The following is a 16,668-nucleotide window of genomic DNA, read 5'->3' on the forward strand; positions in this document are numbered from 1 at the left end:
CAAACCAAACCAAACCAAACCAAACCAAACCAAACCAAACCAAACCAAACCAAACCAAACCAAACCAGGGGCTGGGGATGTAGCTCAATTGTAGAATTTACTAGTTCTTTACACTTATACAAGTTGTGACAGCATCACCATTTGCTGATCTTCTGTAAGGCCTCATGAATTCATGAACATATCCAGTACATTTTGATCCATAGAAGGTAGTATCCTTTAGATGTTCACGTTTTCTGAACTTTAGTCAGCTGGAATCTTTGAACTGGTCCCCGGGACCTTTTCTACAGACCATCATTATACTTGGCCATTTTCTTTTCTTGCTTTCCTGTAGAAGGTGTTCTGGCTCATCGTGTGCTTTTCTGGTCTTCAGTCATTTCTCTGAGGAGCCCTGAGTTCTTCAGTGAAAAACAGTGGAAGTTGAAGGCTGGGCACCAGGGATGTTCCTGATTACTGCTGCTTGTTTCTAGGCCACTGTATTGATTTTTCCCTCTTCAGTGGAACTACTTGGTCTGCTGTGTCCTGTTTTTTATAATCCCTGAGGCAGAATTTGGTCATTGGTGAGTTTGGGGAATTATAGGATATCTTAGTCAACTAATGATTCATATGAAAAACATTGTTTGAAACATCACCTACTTCTCAATCACTATTTTACAATTATTTTCCTAGGGGAAGGCACACAACTTGGAGACTTAAAAATTCTTATTTAGTACTAATTATAGCCAACTGAACTCTTCTGAAGATGGAACTTGCTCATACTAAGTATACTTTAAGTATCAAGCATCAGACAAGTGGTTAATTTTTATAGGGCATGCTCAGATAAAGACATAGCTTCCCTAAGGGGAAATTTTTAAAAAATTAAATGTTGGGATACAAAATAAATGTATCATCACAACTTTATTCAAGAAAGTCTGTATTTATTCATAAGGCAGAAATAGATCATCTTGTTTGGATTCCTACTAGTGACAGTTGTGGAGTGCAAATCATTTTGTACTAATCTTTCTCTGGGGAAATGATCAAAAGGCCTCGTGTGGCTTCTGGTTCAAGCACCTATAAATATGTCAGAAATTCTGCTATTAGAACATCCAGAAATATGACTGGATATTTTTTTTAACATGCATGAACAGCTCTGAAGGAACAAATACATATCAGCATACCATCAAAATTCTGTTAACTGCTTTGAAATCAGTCATTTTATATTTCTAATATAGGCTTTTGAAATATTCTGCTCTCAGTTTCTCCAGATAAAATTTCCTCTTATTTTATGTTTACTTAGCTGAGAAAAATGAAAGCAGTTTTAGGCTGTATTTTTGTTAGTTGTTAGAGACAGAGTCTACCAATGTATCCTGGGCCAATGTATCAGCAGCACCTTCCTGACGCAGCATCCGAAGTGCTTGAGATTATAATTCTGTAACATCACGGTTGAGTTTTCAGAAATGTTTTTATCGTTCTACACGATAAAAAGCTTCCTCCTTTTTACAAGTTCTGCCAGCCAGGCAGTGGTGGTGCATGCCTTTAATCCTAGCGCTCAGGAGGCAGAAGCAGGTGGATTTCTGTGATTTTGGAGCCAGCCTGGTCTATAGAGTGAGTTCCAGGACAGCCAGGGCAACACAGAGAAACCCTGTCTCAAACAAACAAACAAACAAACAAACACAACAACAAAGATGTTTTGCAAGGGTAATCTTTGCATCCTTGTTGTTTCCTTTCACCAAGATTCTACACTCATCTTAGCCAGAACGCAGAGAAGTGATGCCCAAGGTTCTGTAGTCACTAACACTATTAGAAATTAAGTACAAGGTGTCTAATGCTTAATTACCCAAGGCTTGACTAAGAAATGCTTTTCAGTAAGCTTAGGCACACTAAAAGTTTCAGTACACTTTCATAAATGATGTAGTTTTAAGATGATAGTTCACATTCTCATCCTCCTCCTTTTTTGGGTGCAGTGCTGGATCTTGTACATGGCAGGCACATTGAGCTATACCCCTGCTACCTTTCCTGTTTTGAAAATTTAAAATAAAAATACAGTTGACTTTACTTGTGCAATCATCATAGGATTCTCATTGCACTTTAAAAGAAATGTATCTAATTTAAGCATCAGAAATAGGCCGTCCTTTCCCTTTTCCTGTCAGTTTCTTTATATATGCCAAGTAATCACAAAGGGCTCTTTGACCCTGTCAATACCAAATAACATGTGTGATATTGTAAATTGAGGCAGCATCTCTTTTTCTTTATTCTCCTTGAACACTCTGTTCTTAAGTGCTTAGCAACTGCTAGAGTAGTTGGTGGTTAACAAGGGAAAACCTGGCAAGAATGCTGACATTTGGTCTTTCTGTTTTGAACCTGCTGTTTATGGTTGTGTGGCTGATGTAGAATTCCCTTCTGGGCAAACCTAGTATTAAGTAGAGGCCCTTAAGAAAGTACTTTAAACACAGGTTATCATTAAAAAAAACTGTATTAATATGACTCTATAACCTACCCCCCCATACTGTTTTGAGGTGAGGCTGGTCTTCCAAGACTTAGACTGAAAAGAATCCTTCCTTCTCAGTTTCCAGAACATCTAAAAATGCAGAGCCTGCCTGCCAACTTTTTTTTTTTCAAGTTTTTTGAGATGGCCTTCCTGTGCAGTCCAGGCTGGCCTGAGTTCTTGATTTTCTTGCTTCAGACTCCTGAGTGCTGAGATTAAAAGCATATGCCACCCCTGATCTTTTCTCATTTTCCTGACTTGAAGTAATCTTGCTTAGTTTTATTTTTATGTAGATACAGCCTGTATCATCGCCTGAATTTCCTATAGATGATGATGTTGTCATCTATATTTGAAAGGCATTTTTTTTTGATGGCAGGAAACTAAAACTCCAACAAGAAAATGACTATCTGATTACTAAATAGATCTACTAGATTTCTTGTAGATCCTCAGGGGGGAAATGATGGAACACTTTACAGATTTATGCCATCCTCTCCCAGGGTCCATGGTAATTTCTGTTCCAATTTTAGTATCGGTTCTACCTAAGAGACCCCCCCCCCCACACACACACCTTCTTTGTGTGTGATAGAATCTCACTCAATAGCACAATCTGGCCTGAAACTTGCCAAAATCCCTTTTGGATTATGGAGATTACAGGTTTGAGTTATTATGCCTGTCTCCCTTTTAAAAACAATTTTATGATTGTAAGATGTCTGACACAACACTTTACATTCTTGGAATTAAAATACATAACGTCCATGTTTAAAGACATTTCACACCAGCTATTTTGCTATTTGCTTTATCATTTTTGTTCTTTGTTATTTAAAAATGTCTTAACTATGGGAAAACAGCTATCAACATTGTCTCTGACAATATGTCAAGTTGGGTGTCCTAGCACATGTTTGTGATCTCAGCACTTGAGAGGCTGAGGCAAGAAATTCATTGTCAGCCTGGACTATATCCCCAAGTACACCAGTACATCACAGAAAGTTACAGCATGCTAGAGTCTACATTAATGTACAAACTACATGATTTAACGTTTTCCTAGTAACTTTCAATATTGTTTTAGCCCCCAATTCAGTATAGAAATGTAACATACTTGGGTGGTAGTGGCATATGTCTTTAATCTTAGCGCTTGGGAGGCAGAGGCAGGTCGATCTCTTGAGTTCAGCCTTGTCTACAAAGCAAATTTCAGGACAGCTAGGGCTACACAGAGAAATCCTGTTTCCGGAAAAAAAAATGTAACATTGTAATCTGGACTGAGGAAACCACAAAATTCATATTTTTTAAGTTTATAAATATTTTGTTGAATCGGATATTTTCCCTTCTCTATCTTCTTAAAGTTTAAGAGACTTAAGAATTTTATTTAAAAAAACTTCTAGACAGTTGTAGAATGTATAGCATTACTGAAACATACGTAAGTTATGATTCATACATTTCCAGTGTAACACATATGTAGTTTCTATACCACTAAAAATTTCTGTTCTCTGCAATGTGTTAAAGTCTTCAAACTGTAACCCCCCCTCCAAAAAAAGAGACCAATTTGGCATCCTGACAGAAAGCTTATTTATTAAAAAAAATTACGAGGTTTAGTAGTTGTTCTAGGTACACCCCCCCCCATACTTTGCCTGCATCATTCAAATTGGCAAGCCCATTTTCATTTTGTTTCAAAGTTTTTTTTTTTTTTTTTTTTTAAGGGAAGGCAGGGGACGGCGAGGGTTGCTAAATTTATCTTCATCCCCAGGCACCCGGGATGAAAACACACACACACATACACACACACACCACACACACACACACATTTACGGCGGGAGGGGGGTCTGAGGGCCTGCAACAACTCGAGCCACCGCCTCAGGCCAGGACCCTCGTGGAGAGGCGGTAGGTCTCCCCGGAGGCTCCCGGGGTTGGGGGTTGCGGCCCACAAACATGGTGGGGGGTGGCCAGGGCCTCCCGCCTCTCGACGGGGTCGGCGGACCACGGCCTCGTGCGGACTTTACAGCCGAGGCGGCGGTGGCAGCGGCGTGTGTGTGGCGGCGGTGGCGGGCGGGAGCGCGGAGGTGGAAAGAAGGGGGGCGCTCTGTCACGGAAACTCAGGCCGCCGGAGACCCCGCCGCAGCGAGGCCACTGGGCTCCCCGGTTGCGGGGTGTGAACGGCGCCAACCCGGGGCGTCAGAGGGACCCACCGGGCGGAGGAGGGGGCCCATCTATCCTTCCGCATTTTCCTGGGTCTCTCTCCCCGGCGGTGACGTGACGTGCTGACGGCGGGCCCGTGCCGGGGAGCTGGGCCGCTTTTTGTCAGCTCCGAGCTCGGCCCCTCCTCCCTCCCTCCGCCCGCCCCACCAGCCGGAGCCCGGCCCAGTGCTCCAGAGAAAGGCCGGCCTGCAGCACCCGCCACCGTCGCCGACCGCCTCACGACTGTCCGGTGAGTCCAGGGTGCCACTGCGGCCGTAGGGCCTAGGGCGCGTGCGGCGGCCTGGTCTCGGCCTGGTCGGCGGCCCGCAAGGCGCCCTCCCGCGCTAGGCCAGGCGGCGTGGCGCGCGACGCCGAGCAGGCCCCGAGGAGGCCGCAGTTAGGCCCGGGGTGGCGCCCGGGTGTTCAGAACGGCGGTTGAGGCGCGCTCTGTAAACGGGCGGGGGCCGGGGCAGTGTTGCCCGGCGGTTGGGGAGGCGGTTGAGGGGTCCTGGGTGGGCGACGGGGCCAACCCGGGGCACCGTGCGGGGGCGAGGCCTGGCGAGGAGGCTAAGGCTGCAGGCATGAGGTGAAGGCCGCAGGCCGGCCCGGCCGATTTTCGCTATGTAAATATCGGCGAGGGGGGGGAAGAGGGACGGGGGACAAGATGGCGGACGATCGGCGCCTGCTGCAGGGTACGACTGAGGGGGTTGCTGGGAGGGGGAGCCGCCATCTTGAAGGCGGCGTCTGAGGAGAAAATTCCGCTACAGCCCGTGAGGGGGGGTGTGAGAGCGGGCAGTGGCGGCGCTGGCTACGGGTACCGGAGCCCCGGCGCGGCGTCGAGTGTGCGCGCAGGGGCGTGTTCGCTCCCCATGGCGGCCATTGCCCTCGTCGCCATGATGAGCACTTGGATTCCAGGCGCTTGGCGGCAGCGCCACCTTCCTGCCCAGCCTCCCACAGCCCCGTGACTGGCTGCTGTTTCCGCTGTATTTTAGCTCAGCTGCCGCAGGCGGCCATCGCGGCCGTCTTGGCGCCAGAGCCACCTCATCTGTATTGCCCCGGGGCTTCGAGCCTTTCCCTGGCGCTTGCTACCGCTTCGGGGTGATCTGCAGCGGTGGCAGTAGTGGAGCCGGCGACATTTTATTATTACTTTATTTTCTCAGAGGTAGACATGGCCGTTAGGGTGACCCTGGTGCGGTTGTTCTCCGCCAATCGTTGCTTTCACGAGTCTGTGAATAAAGAAAGAAAACTGATGGGAAAGTTCTCACCACTCTTTTGACCAATAGGGGGGAAAAGGCATCCTACGAAAGCGGAAGACTAACTATCGGAGGGAAGTTTTTGTGATCCTTTTTTGTTGAAACAAGTTCTTGGGAGGCTGCGTTTAAATTTGGTACATACTTTTTTTTTTTAAATTGAGGAAAATTAAGGGGCAGGAACTTATTTTCTTATCGAACATTGTAGCGTGACGTATTATCTAGCGTTCGTTTATTCACTGTGGTAGATCGTGTGTGAGGTTTTTAGAGTGGAATTCCACCCCGTGAAAGTTCTTTCGACCTCACCGCGCACAACTTTTCTGGTAACCTCGGCGTCCCGTGCGAGCTGTGCTAGGTGCTAAGAAAGAGTAAGGAGGTTCTGGTAGGTGGTGGCTGTGGGAGGTTTGTTTAAAGGTAGAAGAGCAAATGTTGAAATGTAAGAAGTGCAGCGCGAAAGCTACATCCGAGTCACTGTGGGGTTTCAGAGGAGGTAGGGTTTCCGTTTGAAGCATCAGGAATGAGTTCCTGAAGGGGCGTTTTTGAGGTTACAAGCCTGATGTTTTTAGGTGGTGGTCCAGACAGGCAGAGGGCGTTTCAAGGGTGAAGTTTCTTTGGAGAACGGCAAGTATTCACTGTTTGACTGAAATGGATAGTATAGGGAGGAGGCTTGGAAAGGTGGGTTGCAGTGTGAACGGTGACGGCTTCTGCTCTGTGGGGAAGCAGTCTGGGAGCCCTCAGATCCGAAGAATGATGACACCCGGATCTTTGCTTGATAGCTATCAGCTCTGTTGGGCTAGGATAAGTTTGAGAGAAGTAGGTTGTATGGTAGGCTGACCAGTGTTTTCGTACTGATGATAATTACAAAGAGTGTTCAGAAGCCAGATTTTATTACCCCCTTAAAATGTTTTATTACATTTTTGAATGATCCATTTTCGTTAGACAGCTGATCCTTTTTCTATACTCCCTATACATAACGTTTTGCTAAGGATTGTTGATATTTCTGTAGTAAACAGTAGAGTTTCCTATGATTTCATTTACCATTGTTGAGAATTAAGACTTCTGCTCCTTGAAGATAAGGAATAAACCTACAAGTGTCCTCATGATGGTTTTTAGGGAGTCAGTTTTGAAAAGTAGTTTGGAGGGATGGTTATTAAAAAGCAGTGGCCTTCAGCTGCCCTTCGCAATCTGTTTTGCTCCCTGCTGAGAGTTTTGTTTGAGAGGCTAACTAAGGTTATTTGCTAAGCAAGCCTTCCTGCATGTTTTGATTAATATTTGACTTATCTAGATGTTTATGTGAGACGTGTTTCACAGTTATAGTTATTCACTCTCAGTGTCTTCACTTTTGTAGACAGCAACAGGTTGGAAATACTGCTCCTGGAGAGTGGTTTTCCTAGAGGCCATGGCAAACTTTAATTAAAGAAGTTCTCTTAAGCTGGGCGGTGGTGGCACATGCCTTTCACCCCAGCATTCAGAGGCAGAGAAGGGGATTTTTGTGAGTTTGAGGCCATCCTACATACTGAGACCAAGTCTCGAAAAGAAAATCACATTTACAAATTGTCTTTAAGCTGCAGTTCTTGGGTGTCTGTCAGTGGGGTGCCGAGAGCAGTCAGTGCATGATACACAGTGTCAGATTAAGTTTCTTAGTACAGTTAAGTTGTTCTTTGTAAAAAGCTAGATAGTGTATGTTCAAGATTGAGATGAAATAAGAGTCGAATTGTATAATTAGGAAGATTGGTAAGTGTATACTTTCCACCCGGAATGGTTATATACAAAATTCTTTTTACCTTAAAGGTCACAGACCCCCAGTAGTCTGGAGAACTGACTGGTGGAACACTAGTGTCAGTCTTGGGTAGACAAGATACTAGTTTTTGATTTATGTCCACTTTCTAGGTAGATGGGGATTTCTTTCTCTTTTTTTGCAATTTACTTTTTTTCAAAAAAAAATGCTCATAGATTGTTTGAAAGCCATTTCCCCTTCCATTGCTCGATCCTTAGTCTCCCGACATTGTTACTGACAATGTGTTAATGATTCTTGTGCACAGCGGCAGCTCAGTTTTAAGCTTTAGAAAAAACGGTTAACAGGCCCCTGAAATCCTTCACCCTCATCAAAGATACCATTTTGCTTGTTTTGAGACCCAATCTCGTTAAGTAGCCTGGCTAACCTCAGTCTCCTAATTCTCTGGCCTCAGCCTCCTAAGGCATGTGTATCACCACAACTGGCTTGGATTCCTTCTTCCTCTTTTTTTTTTTTCAAACCTAACAAAGTTTAACCAGTTATCTGGTTGTCAGTGTCTATTCCTATAATTGATTTTGTTTCCCGTGTAGGCTTTTCACTTTGCCTTCTATGTAAGTTTTGCCCTACCTCTATCTAGCATTGCTGTTTGCACACACGTTGGCCTGTCTCCTTTGGGATGGAGCACTGTCGATTCTTTTTGGTTGGTTTGAGACAGAGTTCTCTCTGTATGTAGTCCTGGCACTCATATGGTAGACCAGGCTGGCCTCACCTCTGAGTGCAGGGGTTAGCCTTGCCTAATTTGATCTCCTGCAACTTTGCTGGTTCCTTTTCCTGTCCTTACAAGTCGTCTTTGGTTTGCTTATTGTACAGAAACCTCGCCTGTCTTCTCTTTGCTTTAACTTTCCACTTCACCTTTTACTAAATTAAATAATTCCCAAGTCAGGGAATTTCTCCTGTATGCTAATATTGTCAAGTAAGTGTTCTGTTTCACACACTCTGCTTTTTCTGTCTCCTATGGTGGGATTTCCCTCAAGGTTTATCTTTGAGCTTCTCTCTCTGGAATCTTTTCTGTTAGTTCTGTCTCTCTTACCATACCCACTTATCTAGTGTCTAATCTAGCATTTGAAGTGTCTAACGTGTCTTAGCATAGCTGAAAACAAACTATCTAGCACATAGATGACCAGTACTATTATAGGATTATTTTTAAAGTTCAAGGTCTCCAAACAACTCGCATTTCTTACTCTTTCTGTTGTTAACACCATCAGTGTTACTGAGTTGTTATTTTTTTGTTCCATGGGACAATGTGGGAATTTAATCGTTCATGTTTTAATGTATGTTTGTATTTTTGTCTTCTAAGTAGAATGTAGACACAGGTTCTTATCTGTTTCTGTCCCCAAGCAGTACAGGGCATATGAACATCATCTTCCCAAACAATTATCTAGATTATTGGCCTCAGTAAATTTGATTTAGTTGAATAGTTTCCAGCTATTGAAAATCAGTTATCTATCCTGTATGTTCTTTGACCAAGGAATATTCATTTTAAGGCACACCTACCTTGTTAGGACAGCAGGTCAAACCCAGGTGCTGAGTAACCTCTCTCCTTGTCTCATATCTGATTGGAATATGGCCAACCTGCTCTTACTCCTGCCAAATTGTTTATCCAGACAGCATTTTTAAATATCCGTGTAATCTTCAAACCATTTTTTTTTTGCTCAGCAGGAAGTACACTTTAAAGAAACTAAACCGCCTTAATGTATATAGCCATTTGTATAAAGTTTTAAATTATGAAGTATTTCAAAATTGTTAAAAAGTAAGTATTAATGAGTTGACAAATTTTAATTTGTTGTGATGTTTTAATGAACTAGTCTCACAGCTTCTGGCTTCAGCCCGTTCCTCTTTTCTCCATGCAGTCATTGTTCTAATATGTATATAACTAAAGTAATATTAGGTATGTATTATTAGGTATGTGTGTAATGTTAGTAATATTAGGCCTTATATGTCTTAACTGTATCTGTTGTGCATTGTTTTATATATTGTACATGTTTTGTTTGCTTGTGTATGTATATATGTTTTTTGAGAGGGTTTCTCTGTGTGTGTAGCCCTGGTTGTCCTGGAACTTGCTCTGTAGACTAGGCTGGCCTCAAACTCAGGGATCTATCTGCCTCTGCCTCCTGACTGTTGGGATTAAAAGAGGTGAGCCATCATCTCCCAACTACCAAACATAGATTTTTTTTTTTTTTTTTGGTTTTTCGAGACAGGGTTTCTCTGTGTAGCCCTGGCTGTCCTGGAACGCACTCTGTAGACCAGGCTGGCCTCGAACTCAGAAATCCACCTGCCTCTGCCTCCCAAGTGCTAGGATTAAAGGCATGTGCCACCACTGCCCAGCTACCAAACATAGTTTTAAACGTCCAATTTATTGGCTTTCCAATGTGCTTCAGGGATTCTTCTGGGTCCCAGAGGTCAGAATTATCTTCATAGTGTTGTTATTTGCTCTTTTCATCCACATTCACCTAAATATTATTCAGGCATTAGAGAAAACATGATTCATGATACCATAATTAAGTGCAGAAACAGTTGGAATCTAACTTTCCTCTATGAAGTAAGTCTTTAGATTTGCAGAAATATAAAATAGTTTCAATTTTAAAAAACAGCATTCTAAAATGTTGTTCATGGTTATATAAGATTTTTAATGAATTAATATTTTATACTGGACTCTTAATTTAAATTTCTCTAAGTATGAGTGACATAAAAAAACTTCCTTAGGGCCTATATTTTTGAAAGCTTTAGAGTCCTGAAACCAAAAAGTTTGAAAACTACTGTTGTAGTTCATTCATACTATTCAAGGGGCAAGCAGTACTGGGTATCAGAGCAAGGTCCTTTCGGGTGCTAAGCGAGCTCTCACTAATACTATATTTTAATATATAAAAACACTGATTTATTTCATTTTATGGGGGACACATTAGGCTGTTTGCAGTTTTCAGTAATTTCCAGCAGTGCTGCCATGAGCATCCTCAAACAGTTCTCCCTCTTGAGATTGTAGTCGAAGTGCAGTGCTGTATTGAGGAAGTCTGTGCATTGTCAGTTTTTCTTGGATTGCCAAAATTCCAAATTGCATTTCATTTGACACTCTCACCACCTGTTTCTGAGCTTAGTTCTCCAGATCATTGCCAAAAGATTAGATTTTGCTGTTTTCCCGATCTGTTGGGTATAAATGCAGTCTCCTTGCTGTGTTTATTTTCCATTTCTTTGGTTACTATTGGAGTTGGCTAAATCACTTCCCTCCAAATTTACTGGCCATTTGACTTCTCTGGGAATTGTTTGTGTATAAGTCCTTGATCCATTTTTGTGTTGGACTCTTGCCTTTTTCTTATGGTTTGTGGATATTTTTATATTGTAGATCTTAAAGATTTCTGATTATATACGCTGAAAGTATCTTCCTACTCTGTGGCTTTTCTTGTAGCTTTGTTTACTTTTTGTGTTGGAGGTCTTAATGTGAAGGTAGCCAGTTTTTGTGCTTGTGCTCTTCTCTCTCCATCCCTCCCCCGACCCTCTGTGTGTGTGTGTGTGTGTGTGTGTGTGTGTGTGTGTGTTGTTCTCTAGAAATTCTTTACTTCAAGGTAATCATGGTACTGTGCTCTCTTTTTTTTTTTCTTTTCTTTTTTACAGTGTTTCTCTGTATAGCCCTGGCTGTCCTGGAACTCACTCTGTAGACCAGGCTGGCCTCAAACTCAGAGATCTGCTTGCCTCTGCCTCCCAAGTGCTTGGATTAATACGTGTGCCACCACTACCTGGCTTTGTGCTTTTTCATATACAATTTATCTGGAATTTTTCTCTAGTGGGTGATGTGGGGATCTCATTTATCTTTGTATTTCTCAGATAGTTTCAATCTGTTTCCCCTGAGGTATTACATACATCTACACATGTTTTCATTTTATTTGTTTAAACTTGAATTACATTACTTATTTCTGTGTGTATGTGGAGGTCAGATAACGACCTGCAAGAGTCAGTTCTCTGCGTCATGTGGGTCCCAGGGATTGAATTCAGGTTGTCAGGCTTGATGGCAAGTGCCTTCTACCCACTGAGCCACCTCATTGGCTCCACATCTGCTTTTAGTTTCTCTTTCTGTTTTTATTGACCTGTTGGGCTAGTTCTATCACTGCCGCCTTGGTTTCCTGATGACAGCTTTATAATTAAATCTTAACTTGCTCAATTTTAAAGGATTATTTTAGCTGATTTTGTCTCTACTTATTTTAGGGTTAGGTTTTCAATTTCTGAGAAAAAATGATTGGATTTTTATTGTATTTGCCTTTACCTGTGTTGGATACACTAATCTCAGTTTGTAATGGTTTTGTTGCCATTGTAAACCAAGTTTTCTTTTTGTTTGTTCTCTGTCCCTCCACCTAGAACCCCCCCTTTGTTGCTGCCAGGGATTAAACTCGGTGATTAATATATGCTAGACCAGTATTATTCTGCCAAGCTAGCTGTCTCTCTCCCTACCCCCCCCCCCACCATTTTCCCCCTTCATGTGTCCTAGGCTGTTCCTAAACTAGTCATATATAGCCAAGAATAATTCTTGACCTTGTGATCCTCCAGCCTCTGTATCCAGAATGCTAAGATTATAGACATGTACCATTATGCCAAGTTCTTTGATAGTCTTTTTAGCTAGCACTATGTATGCCATGCTTGGGATTGAACCTAGGACTTTATGCTAGGCCAGCAGACTGGCTACATCTGTCCTCAACTTCTTCAGTCCTGGGTTTTTTAATTGTTAATGTTTTTCTGAATAGTTGCCCATGTTGGCCTTGGATTCACTCTTTAGTCTAGGCTGTACTAGATTTTGAGATTTTTCTTCCCTCAGCCTCTGGAATTGTAAGCCAGTTGTGTGCTACCAGCCACCTCTTCCCCAAATAGTGCTGAGGATTGACTCCATAACCTTGTGCATGCTAGCTAGACAAGCTCACTGTAGCTGTATAAAAGACCTATACAAGTCTTTTACTTTCTATTTTGTTTTCTATAAGCAACACAGAGCATTGATTTTTTTACATTGCTGAGCTCTCGTGACCATATGTTATAGATCCTGAGATATACTTTTCCTTCCTACATTTTAACATCTTAAAAACAGAGCCCCAATTGATAGTATCATATAATTACTTTTCCAGGCAGGTGCCACTATATAGTTATAATTTGTTTGTTTTAGGCAGAGGTTCTCTGTGTTGTCTGTCATGAAATTCATTCTGTAGACCAGGCTGGCCTAGAATTCAGAGAGATTTGCCTGCCTCTGTCTCCTAACTGCTGGGATTAAGATTGTGTACCACCACTGCCTGGTACATAATTATATTTTGCCATCACTTTAAAGAATATGTGCACTGTTGTATATTATTTCTTGCCAAACAGTGTGACAGAACACAGAATTGCTAAATGGTCTGCCTTGAAAGAAAATCCTATGGATAATAGTATAGCATATTAGGAAATGCTACACTATGAGCACTTGCTGACAGAATAGTTTTGTTAGAAACAATTGAACAGATTTGAGTTAGAAGAGCAACTTACAGTAGAACCTTGAATGTAAATTGGGAATACCCTACTAATTCTTTTACACATAGGTGTGTGCATGTGTGTGTGTGTGCATGCATATGTGTATAGAACTATAAAAATCCTACCCAAATAATTCCAAGAGTTATTTTGGTAAGTCTAAATGAAAGTTCAAGATGATGACATAGAATTTCCTATTAATTGGGATTTTTTCTTTCTCTCTCTGCAGGTGCGTATAACTGTGTCCAGCTAACCTTGTAAGATGAATTGGGGAGCATTCCCTCTTTTTTGAAACAGGTCTGTTGCATAGAGTCTGATCACTGAAAGGTAGACAGACTCCATTTGTAAAACTGTACTTGGTTTCTTCTTTTTTATAGATTGTGGATTTGAATTATTAATAGCCCCCTTTCTCCTGTGGTATATCAGTTTTGCTTTTGAGTTTCGTTTTGGGGGTAATTTATACAAAGTAAAGTTTTCTAGAAAAATACAAATTCTCAAATATTCTGACATAAAATACAGGTTTCTTTGATGATTAGAAAATTGAGTTTAACTTCCATTTTTCTTATGCGTGTCAGTAACTAGCCTGTGCTAATCAGATTTTTCAAACTGTTTATTTTATGGATGTTTTGTGTTTCTATTCTTGCCACTAGTATGCCTTTCGTTTTACTTTGTTCCTGTGTGATCTGACATTTAAAAAGAATTAAGCTGGAGGTTTGCTCACTAGTACTTAACCGATTTTTGAACTACATGGATTGAAATTTGAATTTTTTCTCTGATTACTGGATCTTATGATTTTGATACTTTATTTTTTGTTATTAAGTGGTTCTAAATACATTGTCCTTTTCATGATTTTTCTACTAAAGACAAGGTCTCATGTAGCACTAGCTGGCCTCAAACTTGCTGCTAGCCATAACTCTTGATCCTTTTCCCTCTGTCTCCCCCAAGTGCTGGGTTTACAGACATGTACACTGTGCCTATGTTCTGGCTTTTCTTTTCTAACTTTATTATATCATGGTTGGGGAACATTGACTAATAACAAAACTCAGTTGTAGTTATACCAACAGCAAGCAATTTGATGTCAAATTTAGGATAATTTATAATAAGATCAAATAGCATATAATACATTTTAGTAAATCCAAAACATACTGCAACTTTTGTTTTTTTGTTGTTTTTTTTTCCAAGACAGGGTTTTTCTGTGTAGCCTTGGCTGTCTTGGAACTTGCTTTGTAGGACAGACTGACCTTGAACATTTACCCTGCCTCCCAAGTGCTGGGATAAAAGGCGAGCACCACCACACTGGGCCTTTTTTCTTTTTGAATGATTCAATTTTGACCATTATTTGGCTCCTTCTTTTAACACTGTAATGATTATATTGTGTTAATGTCTCTCTGTATGTGTAGTGGATATATATTGTTACTTTTTTTTTTTTTGAGATGGAATCTCACTAGGTAGCTCAGACTGTCCTTCAACTCACTATGCAGACCAGGACGGCCTTGAACTCAGAAACCACCTGCTTCTTCCTATCCAGTTTCTTAAAATTTTGTTTTTCCATTTTTTTTTATCAGCTCCCCATACTTTAATCATTATGTTTAAAGGCATGCACCATCAAACACAGGACTCTATTGTTATTTTTCATATGATAGGACTTATTTACAAATATTTGACTTGAAGTTCAACATAGCTAAGTTTCTAGTTTGGTTAAATTGCTTCATGGTTTTGTTTTAAATGGGAAATTTTATAAAAATAATTGGTAAAGCTTTATGTTCTGGCATAGTTCATACAGTTTGGGGAAAATGTGATTTTTTTTTGAAAGGGTTATATCTAACACTTATTTTTTAAAAAAAATTGTAGTAATTAAATTCATTTTTCCTTTTACTACTTTACCCATTGGTTTACAGTTTTCTTAAAAGTTTTTCCATTTTTTTTGTATCAGCTCCCCATACTTTAATCATTATGTTTTTAGTTTAATAGTGTTTTATTGTCTTTGTACTTTTCGGGGGAAAAAAAACCCTTAGATTATTCCTTCCTTAAAATAGTTGATTTCTTTAGTTTAGTTCCAGGGAAAGATTGTATAGTTTAAAAACACTTGTTGATAGTCAGCTTGGAATATGTTTATTGCTGCATCTTGTATAGCAAATTCAGCTTTTTTTTTTTGTTTAATGACTCAAAGACTTATTAAATTATATATACAAAGCCTATTGCTAATTGTATTAATAAAACATCAGTATAGAAACACACTCTACAGTTCTGCAACTGCCAGTTAGAAAACACTGTTCTAGTTATAGAAAGGCCGACTATTATATTCTTGCCAGTGTTTATGATGTGTGGAGACCATTACTGGTATTAGTATAATGTATTTAGGAATAGCAGTAATAGAAACCATATGTTTATGTTGGTAAGGTATATCGTGGAATCACTATTAGTTACTTTTAGTGTTAAAGTGATATTAACAGTGTTTATAGTTAGTTTGACATGATGGCACATGACTTTAACCCTAGCACTGGGGAGGCAGAGGCAGGTAGTTCAAGGCCAACTTGGTCTATATAGGAGTTCCAGGAAAGTTAGGACCATATAGAGATACTGTTTTTCAGAAATTCAATTAAAAATAATAAATGAAAACATAAATAAATGTTCATAGTTTATATTTGTTGTATTGAGTGTAGAACCCAGTTTCAGACATGCCAGGCAATCACTCTACCACTGAACCATACCCCCAACTCTTCATAGTTTATAAATATTGAATGTTTTAATAAGTACAAAGTGATAATATGTGATTTTAAAAACTAGTTACCAGACAATTAAGATATGAATTAGAGTAAAGTAATTGAAAGTTTGACTACATTAAACTAAAAATGTAAGGCAGATATAATAGCATGTGTAATTTCAGTACTCAGGAAGCTGAGGCAAGAGGATTGCTGTTATTTCAAGGGCAGCCTGGGCTATTGGATTATGAGACCCTTTTTCAAAAAATCAAAACCCAGCAGTGGTAAATGACTTACCTGTTGAGGGTGGCTGCTCCTAAGGCAAACTACTGGGTTCAGTCCTAGAGACCACATGGTATAAATAGAGGGCTAACTCCTGGCTGTACTCTTGACTTTCACAAGAATGTGAGTCTTGAATGTGCAGTCACTTGCATGTACTCATAAACACTAAATAAATAATTGAAATGAAAATTTAAAACCAACCAACAATTCAAAGTCCTTTTAAGTTCTAATGTATTAGAAGGGGTTTTATTTAGTTTTTATTTTGTGAGAGAGGTCCTGGCTGTCTTTGACTCTCTCTGTAGACCAAACTCGAGATCCTCCTACCTCTGCTTCTCCAGTGCTAGGTTTAAAGGCATGTACCATCACCTAGCTTAAGTTGTTGTTGGTTTGTTTTTGTTTGTTTTTTTTCGAGACAGTTTCTTTATATAGCCTTGACTGTGCTAGAACTGGCCAGATTGACTCACAGAGATCTGCCTGTCTCTGCCTCTTTGTTGGAATTAAAGGCAGTTGCCACTACTAATAAGCTTTTTTTTTTTT

The 16,668-nt window shown here is 40.6% G+C and overlaps 1 protein-coding gene across 4 annotated transcripts in view; it reads left to right on the forward strand.

Annotated features, from left to right (window-relative positions):
* Positions 1–4,158: 4,158 nt before the first annotated feature.
* Zfx (zinc finger protein X-linked) overlaps positions 4,159–16,668 on the forward strand; it is a 47,368-nt gene continuing 34,858 nt past the window's right edge. For 2 of the 4 annotated variants that reach the window (XM_028779595.1, XM_028779598.1), the window contains exons 1-2: positions 4,159–4,336; positions 13,377–13,444. The gene's annotated coding sequence lies outside the window, so the exon portion shown is untranslated. Of the gene's footprint in view, positions 4,337–4,540; positions 4,881–13,376; positions 13,445–16,668 lie in introns of those variants that run through there. The other 2 variants (XM_028779597.1, XM_028779596.1) reach the window with 2 other exon arrangements.

The sequence above is a fragment of the Grammomys surdaster genome, unplaced genomic scaffold (genome assembly GCF_004785775.1).
Source record: "Grammomys surdaster isolate TR1022 unplaced genomic scaffold, NIH_TR_1.0 357, whole genome shotgun sequence".
Classification (NCBI taxonomy): Eukaryota; Metazoa; Chordata; class Mammalia; order Rodentia; family Muridae; genus Grammomys; species Grammomys surdaster.